Source organism: Neoarius graeffei, chromosome 1, assembly GCF_027579695.1.
Source record: "Neoarius graeffei isolate fNeoGra1 chromosome 1, fNeoGra1.pri, whole genome shotgun sequence".
Taxonomy (NCBI): Eukaryota; Metazoa; Chordata; class Actinopteri; order Siluriformes; family Ariidae; genus Neoarius; species Neoarius graeffei.
This window is the reverse complement of record NC_083569.1, coordinates 13,071,690-13,078,857: the sequence shown is the minus strand read 5'-3', so window position 1 is coordinate 13,078,857 and position 7,168 is coordinate 13,071,690. Positions and strand designations below refer to the sequence as shown.

Genomic DNA, 7,168 nt, shown 5'->3' with positions numbered 1-7,168 from the left:
TTTTGGTTTTTTTTTTTTGGGGGGGGGGTTCTTTTTTTTTTTTGGTGGTTGGCAAACCAACAAAAAGGTGCATTACCGCCACTGACTGGGCTGGAGTGTGGAAAAGGAGAAGGAGATATTGGGGGTAAAAACAAAAACAAAAGCAAAACCACAGTTGTGGTCAGAAGTTTATATATAGTGACATGAATGTCATCTTGGATATGAATGTCATGGTAATATTTGGGCTTTCAGTCATTTCTTTGAACTGTTCTTTTTTTTCTGTGGCAGAATGTACAGCATACAGTGGACATACAAAATGTACACACCCCATTAAAATGATAGAATTTTCTGATGTAAAAAAAATGAAACCATGATAAATAATTTCAAGAATTTTCTCACCTTTAATGTGACCTATAACCTGTACAATTCAATTGAAAAAGAAACAAAGCTGTTTGGGGGAAAACATTTTTAAAAAAAAAAGGTACAATAAACTGGTTGCATCAGTGTACACACAAGCTTGAAGGTGTCAATTTTGGAGCAGGGGATGATTTCTTGGATAGTAGCCTCTTAGTCCATGGTGATCTGAACTGTAGACAGTGATCCATCAGCTTTCAGTTCATAGTAGGGCTGTGCCATGGTGGTTCCCAGGTTGTTCCTGACCATCCAAACCAATTTTCTTTCAGCTGAGGGTGACAGTTTAAGTTTTCTTGAAGCAAAGTGGCTTGGCAAAGTGTCTACACCTCACAATAACTTGGATACAATTGTTTGAACTGATCTTGGAATTTGCAGTTGTTTAGAAATGGCTCCAAGATACATTCCGGAGTTGTGTATATCTGCAATCCTCTTTGTCAGATCTGCACTGAGCTCCTTGGACTTTCCCATTTTACTGTGTGTTGGTCAATCCAATGAGTGCTGTAAACAAACCCTTTTTATGAAGGCACAGAGAAGCTACCAGCTGTAGTCAATCATGATCACTAACAGGAAGTTAAGAGACCTTGGCCGTGGCAAGATAAGAGACATTTTGGAAGTTTCAGCACCTCTGAATTAATAATCTAGTGAGCGTATGTAAATTTTTGACCCTGTATGTATAATTTTGACCCTGTGTTGATTTCAGAAAACCCAATGAAAATTAAAACTTGTGCACCAAATATTAATGTTTTTTTAATTAAAGATGTATGCTGTACATTCTGCCACAGAAAAAGAACAGTTCAAAGAAATTACTGAAAGCCCAAATATTGCCATGACATTCATATCCAAGATGACATTCATGTCACTGTATGTAAACTTCTAACCACAACTATATATTATTTTAGATATTTCTGTTCCTTTCAAATACTTGATAATTTTTGGAGTTTTGTTCTCGAGTGGAGTTTTTATTTCATCCTCAGTTGGTTCAGCAACACGCTCTGCCATTTTGTTTTTTTTCTCTACTCACAGTATATGAGCTGATATCCTAGTAGTAGAGTACCCAATCAGAGTGTGGTATTGCACATATCCAGTGAATGTGGATAGAATAAAATGTGATATACAGTACATGTCTGGGGCGGCACAGTGGTGTAGTGGTTAGCGCTGTCGCCTCACAGCAAGAAGGTCCTGGGTTCGAGCCCCGGGGCCGGCGAGGGCCTTTCTGTGCGGAGTTTGCATGTTCTCCCCGTGTCCGCGTGGGTTTCCTCCGGGTGCTCCGGTTTCCCCCACAGTCCAAAGACATGCAGGTTAGGTTAACTGGTGACTCTAAATTGACCGTAGGTGTGAATGTGAGTGTGAATGGTTGTCTGTGTCTATGTGTCAGCCCTGTGATGACCTGGCGACTTGTCCAGGGTGTACCCCGCCTTTCGCCCATAGTCAGCTGGGATAGGCTCCAGCTTGCCTGCGACCCTGTAGAAGGATAAAGCGGCTAGAGATAATGAGATGAGAGAGATGAGTACATGTCTGGACATTTCATAGCTCTTTTTTTTTTTTTACACACACACACACACACACACACACACACACACACACACACACACTTCTATTGATTATCTCAACCTCTCTCTCTGCCTCTCTCGGCTCATCCCTGCCTCATTAACAACCCGCTAATTTCAAGCATATTTCCTGAGTTAAACTTTTAAGTTCTTCTCACTTCTTTTTCTTTTTCCTCTTCTCACTTCCTCTCAGCATAGTGCCCAAACACATGCATAATGCATGCATCTCTCATTAGAGTGATTGTGACAGGGGGAAAAAAAAACATTGCCAGACTCGCGCTGGGGTCTTACTCCTATCCTGAAAATTGCGTTTACTGAAGCTTTTTTTTTCTCGTTTATTTATCAAAGGCCTCTCACACAATCAGCCATCATGGCAGGCTGTGGGGAAACAGATGTTTACTGATTAAACGTGCCAGGGTGGCTGTATTACGGCTCATTCAGCATGGAGAAAGCACAGGAAAAGCTGAGGGGGAGGGAAAAAGAGCTGGAATGAAAGAAAAAAGCTGACGAAAGGCAGACCAGTAATGTCGTTTGATTGTTGCAATTGTTCTTCAGGGGTGAATCGGCCCTCTTCATCTCTTCATGTAGTACTTATCCTTGCCAAGCCGCTTCATACAAGCACTTGCATATAGTTGGGTTCAAGAGGAAGGAATCTAAGACGATGTCTCAAAAAGCACTGGAAAATTCAGTATTATAACTTTACAAGCCAATATAATGTATAATACATTTTGATATACTAGAGTGGCAGCTACAATTCTCGACAGTCCATATCAACACCTTTTCAGATTTACCAATCTCATCTCATCTCATTATCTCTAGCCACTTTATCCTTCTACAGGGTCGCAGGCAAGCTGGAGCCTATCCCAGCTGACTACGGGCGAAAGGCGGGGTACACCCTGGACAAGTCGCCAGGTCATCACAGGGCTGACACATAGACACAGACAACCATTCACACTCACATTCACACCTACGGTCAATTTAGAGTCACCAGTTAACCTAACCTGCATGTCTTTGGACTGTGGGGGAAACCGGAGCACCCGGAGGAAACCCACGCGGACACGGGGAGAACATGCAAACTCCACACAGAAAGGCCCTCGCCGGCCCCGGGGCTCGAACCCAGGACCTTCTTGCTGTGAGGCGACCATGCTAACCACTACACCACCGTGCCACCCACAGATTTACCAATAAAAAACAATTTTACAAAGGTGAGTTTCAGTTACAACAGTTATTTTCAGTTAATTAATCAACCAGAAGCCCCCCCCCCCTCGCCCTTTGTTGTCTCATGACACAGCTCGTTACCTGAGATGGAAGTTTTTTAGCATGATCAGCAATTTGAGGAAAACCCGGACGTTATCATCGCAGGTAAATATGGTGGAAAGATCATGGACATGTTTCTACTTATCAAATTCATCGATATTTCATGATATCCTTGTCAAAACCTACCTTCTTTCATTTGACAGTCGCCATTTTGTATCTAAATGCGCGTTTGAGAAGTCACGTGAGGTGTCGATAATAGTGATCACTTTCACCGGTGTCCACCATTATCGACATCCTGCGGAATTAAGTGACATTTATAACTGTTATGGATCGATCTTTGTGTAACATTGTTGAAGTAGATGAAGTATTTAAAAAAATATATAAAAGTGCTGTAATTTATAATATTTTTTTTCTGATTCATAACAGAATGGAATGTTTATTGAGTATTTGGAATCCTGTTGCAATAAATAGAATTAGAGCAGAATTAAATTCCTAGCATATAAAAAATACATGCTTGAAATATTCAGATTTTTCTATTCCATTCAGATTTTTTTTTCAGTTTGTTGTAAATATCTACCACATATTACAATATCAGCAAACATTTTATATTTTGGTTCAAGGAATGACATGCAACCTTTGACCTGGATTTTCATGTGGTTACAACGTCAATTGCCTGTTGACATTTATTGGTAAACTACAAAACTAGAAATTAATACAAACAACAACGAATGATTAACAAAATGTGATCTACGAAAATACTTAGAAAGTGGGTAGAAAGTGGAACAAAAATATTTTCCGACACAGGTTAAACATTATCAGTTCATTTGTTTACAAACAAATGAGAAGGAGAGTTTTCGAGATCGTATGACAAATCCTTCTTTCCCAGACTGTAAGCGTCTATTCCATTGCACATAGCAATCTTCTGACTATAACTAAAGTGAGCAGTGGTTTCTAGATTACGAGCATACTCTGATAAGTTATTGCTAGATGTTTGCACTACGGCAGCCTTTCGACCACCAGCTATTTCACTTCTGGTAAAACCACTAAGAAAAGTGACGTGACTGAAACCCAGCAATTGTCAAGTCAAGTTTATTTGTATAGCACTTTTAACAATAAACATTGTCGCAAAGCAGCTTTACAGAATTTGAATGACTTAAAACATGAGCTAATTTTATCCCTAGTCTATCCCCAATGAGCAAGCCTGTGGTGACGGTGGCAAGGAAAAACTCCCTCAGACGACATGAGGAAGAAACCTCGAGCGGAACCAGACTCAAAAGGGAACTCATCCTCATAGCCTCTCGTCTGTTACATAGCTACGTTTACAGTAGGGGGCTGGTCCTCTGGTAACCGCGAGAATTTGATCAGGGGTTGTCAAGTGATTGTCTGGGGTTCAGATGCAAAGTGAAGCCAGGACATGAAAAAATGCTATAGCAGAGCCAATAAATGTAGAAACAACCTAAATATCATGGCTTCTGGGGCAGATCCAGTGGTGAATCTATTATTATTTAGCTGAAGGCAGCTCATCAGGCCAGAGACATTAGCAAGGATGTCCTTCCCATGCCACAAGGCACATCAGGTGGTACCAATCTCCATTTCTATAGCCTTCTGTCTCTCACCTATTACATAGCTAGGGATACAGTGGGAGGCTGGTCCTCTGGTAACTGTGAGAATTTGACTCCCTACTCATATCTGTATTGCCCCATGCCTCACCATATGGCAGTAGGCACCATTTTTATGATGGTCTCTGGTATGACCCGACCACAAGTAGAGCTGTTGATCTCCTGGTCGAGAAGCAGACACGCTAACCACAAAGCCAGCTTGCGGTATCGGTTCTAGTAGCGAACAAGAATTTCCAAGGCAGTGAGTCCAATTCTAGCTCATGACAAATATCATTCACATGATATTTTAGTTGTAATTAATACATTAACAATCTATGTGGCATGAGTCACAAACTTGCAGAGATTGCATGACATTTTTAGGCAAAACAGTTGGTATAATTGCTTTAAATCTTCTAACACTTTTTTAGATAAGTAATAAAAGTTAACTACCTCCACCAACTTTGCTGGAGGAGGTTGTTATCACCTCTGCTTGTTTGTTTGTTCCCAACGTAACTCAAAACATAGCAAACAGATTTGGATGAAATTTGGAGAAAAGGTTGGTCATGGGCCAAGGAACAATTGATTAGATTTTGACACAAATCTGGATACAGTATGTACATGGATTCAGGGTCCAGATCTGTATGTGGATCCATGATTTTTTTTTTGTCTATTCCCAATGTAATTTAAAAAGTAATGAATGGATTTTGATGAAATTTGGTGGACAGCTTTAGTGTTATCCTAGGTTCAAGTGATTTTGATGTTGATAATGTGGTTTGTTGGAGGTATGCAGTCTACCAAATGCCATTCAAGGTTTTATTTGAAAATATTACAATAACTAGGCTAATTTGTTTACTTTTACTCAAATTTTAGCTGGATACTTTGATTTTCAACAAAGATTTTGACATTATTTATACTTTCAATAAAGCATATTGTGTCAGTACTCGGAAGTCAATGTTCGACTACTTCAGTTCAACCATGAAAAAAAAAGTCACACTTGGCAATCAGTCATTTATTTTTCTCATATTTCTATTTTACAATTTACAAACTAGATAAAAAAAGACCATAAATAAATGAAATGTACCTAAATTCATTTTTAAAAAAGAAAGAAAACAATGACATTATATCGATAGTTGCAAATGAGCACATTGTTAATCTACACAACTAGATTAACTGAGCAAAAATAAACATGAAAAAAAAAAAGATTTGTTAGTTTGATCCGAATTCCTCAGACTTAAACTACATTTAAGAAACTTGCCACAATACATTCTATAGCTCTCCAACTCCTCTGTATTCCTTGCATATTTCCAATCAGGTGCTCAAACTGAAAAGTGTGAAGGGGGGGAAAAAAAACAAGACCAAAAAAAAAAGTTTCCGGTTCTGAACGGGAATATGTGTTAAATACAGCGACAAACAAGATTGTTAGCTTTCATGAAATGTAAATGGTCAAGTTTTCCCTCTTAAAAAAATAAAATAAAATAATAATAATAATAATAATAATTCCTGCAGTAAGTTTAAGGTTTACATGTCCATATTCCAGTTCCCAGAGCTAACTGGGAAGTAACTGAAGTATTAGCGCTTGCTGCTAATCTTCTGAGTCTGAACTTAGCTTGGCATCTTCTGAATTCGTGAGTCCAGAAGCATTTTTCAAAAGACTCCAGTGACTTCCTCATGGCTAAAGAAATTAAAATTAGCATGGTTTCCAAAGGGAGAGAGAGAGAGCCACAAACAAACAAACAAAAAGCTAGCAAATGGTTGTGTTTTATTTTCCAGCAACTGTCAGCGTACTCTCTTTCTTCAAGTGTGTGTTTTTGTGTGTTCCTCAAAGCAAGCGTGATCCTTCAGAGAAAAAAATACCACACGAATCTGTAGATTGCATCCAGCTAATCAGCTAGCATGTGTTCTGTTGCTAGCATACATTCAGGTGCTAGGACATGTAGAAATGCAGACAAAACAAAGCTCTTGGGGGATGTGCAAATTATCCACAGCCTCTTCTCAGCTTGTTATTATTTGTGTCTGGAAGATTTTCTGCATCGAGAGGAATCTTGAAGAGAGTTGTAAAAAAAAACCAACACCTTTTTGCATTCTCTAAGGTGGTGAAGGATGTCGCAAACAATGCAGAAACGCCGAGGTGACCCTACAGAGGAGACAAAATGACCGAGAAAGTAAGTGAAATGAATGTTTGAGGCACTTTCAGTACACAATGGCTTCGTGCTTGCTCATAATCCTGAGAGAACGCAGAGCTGAAATAGCTGCTTTGCTTTGCTGCTCAAGATGGTTCTACTTTTTATTTCCCCCTTTTCTTTTTCAACCCTATTGAATAACACAAGTATAACTTTGTCGTCATTTCTCCTTCTCTAAATCCCACCTTGAGGA

At 39.4% G+C, this 7,168-nt stretch overlaps 1 protein-coding gene across 2 annotated transcripts in view; it reads right to left on the bottom strand.

The window, feature by feature from the left end:
* Positions 1-5,881: 5,881 nt before the first annotated feature.
* Positions 5,882-7,168, bottom strand: part of epha4a (eph receptor A4a) — a 70,103-nt gene continuing 68,816 nt past the window's right edge. For both annotated transcript variants that reach the window (XM_060929721.1, XM_060929730.1), the window contains exon 18: positions 5,882-6,929. The gene's annotated coding sequence lies outside the window, so the exon portion shown is untranslated. The remainder of the gene's footprint in view (positions 6,930-7,168) is intronic.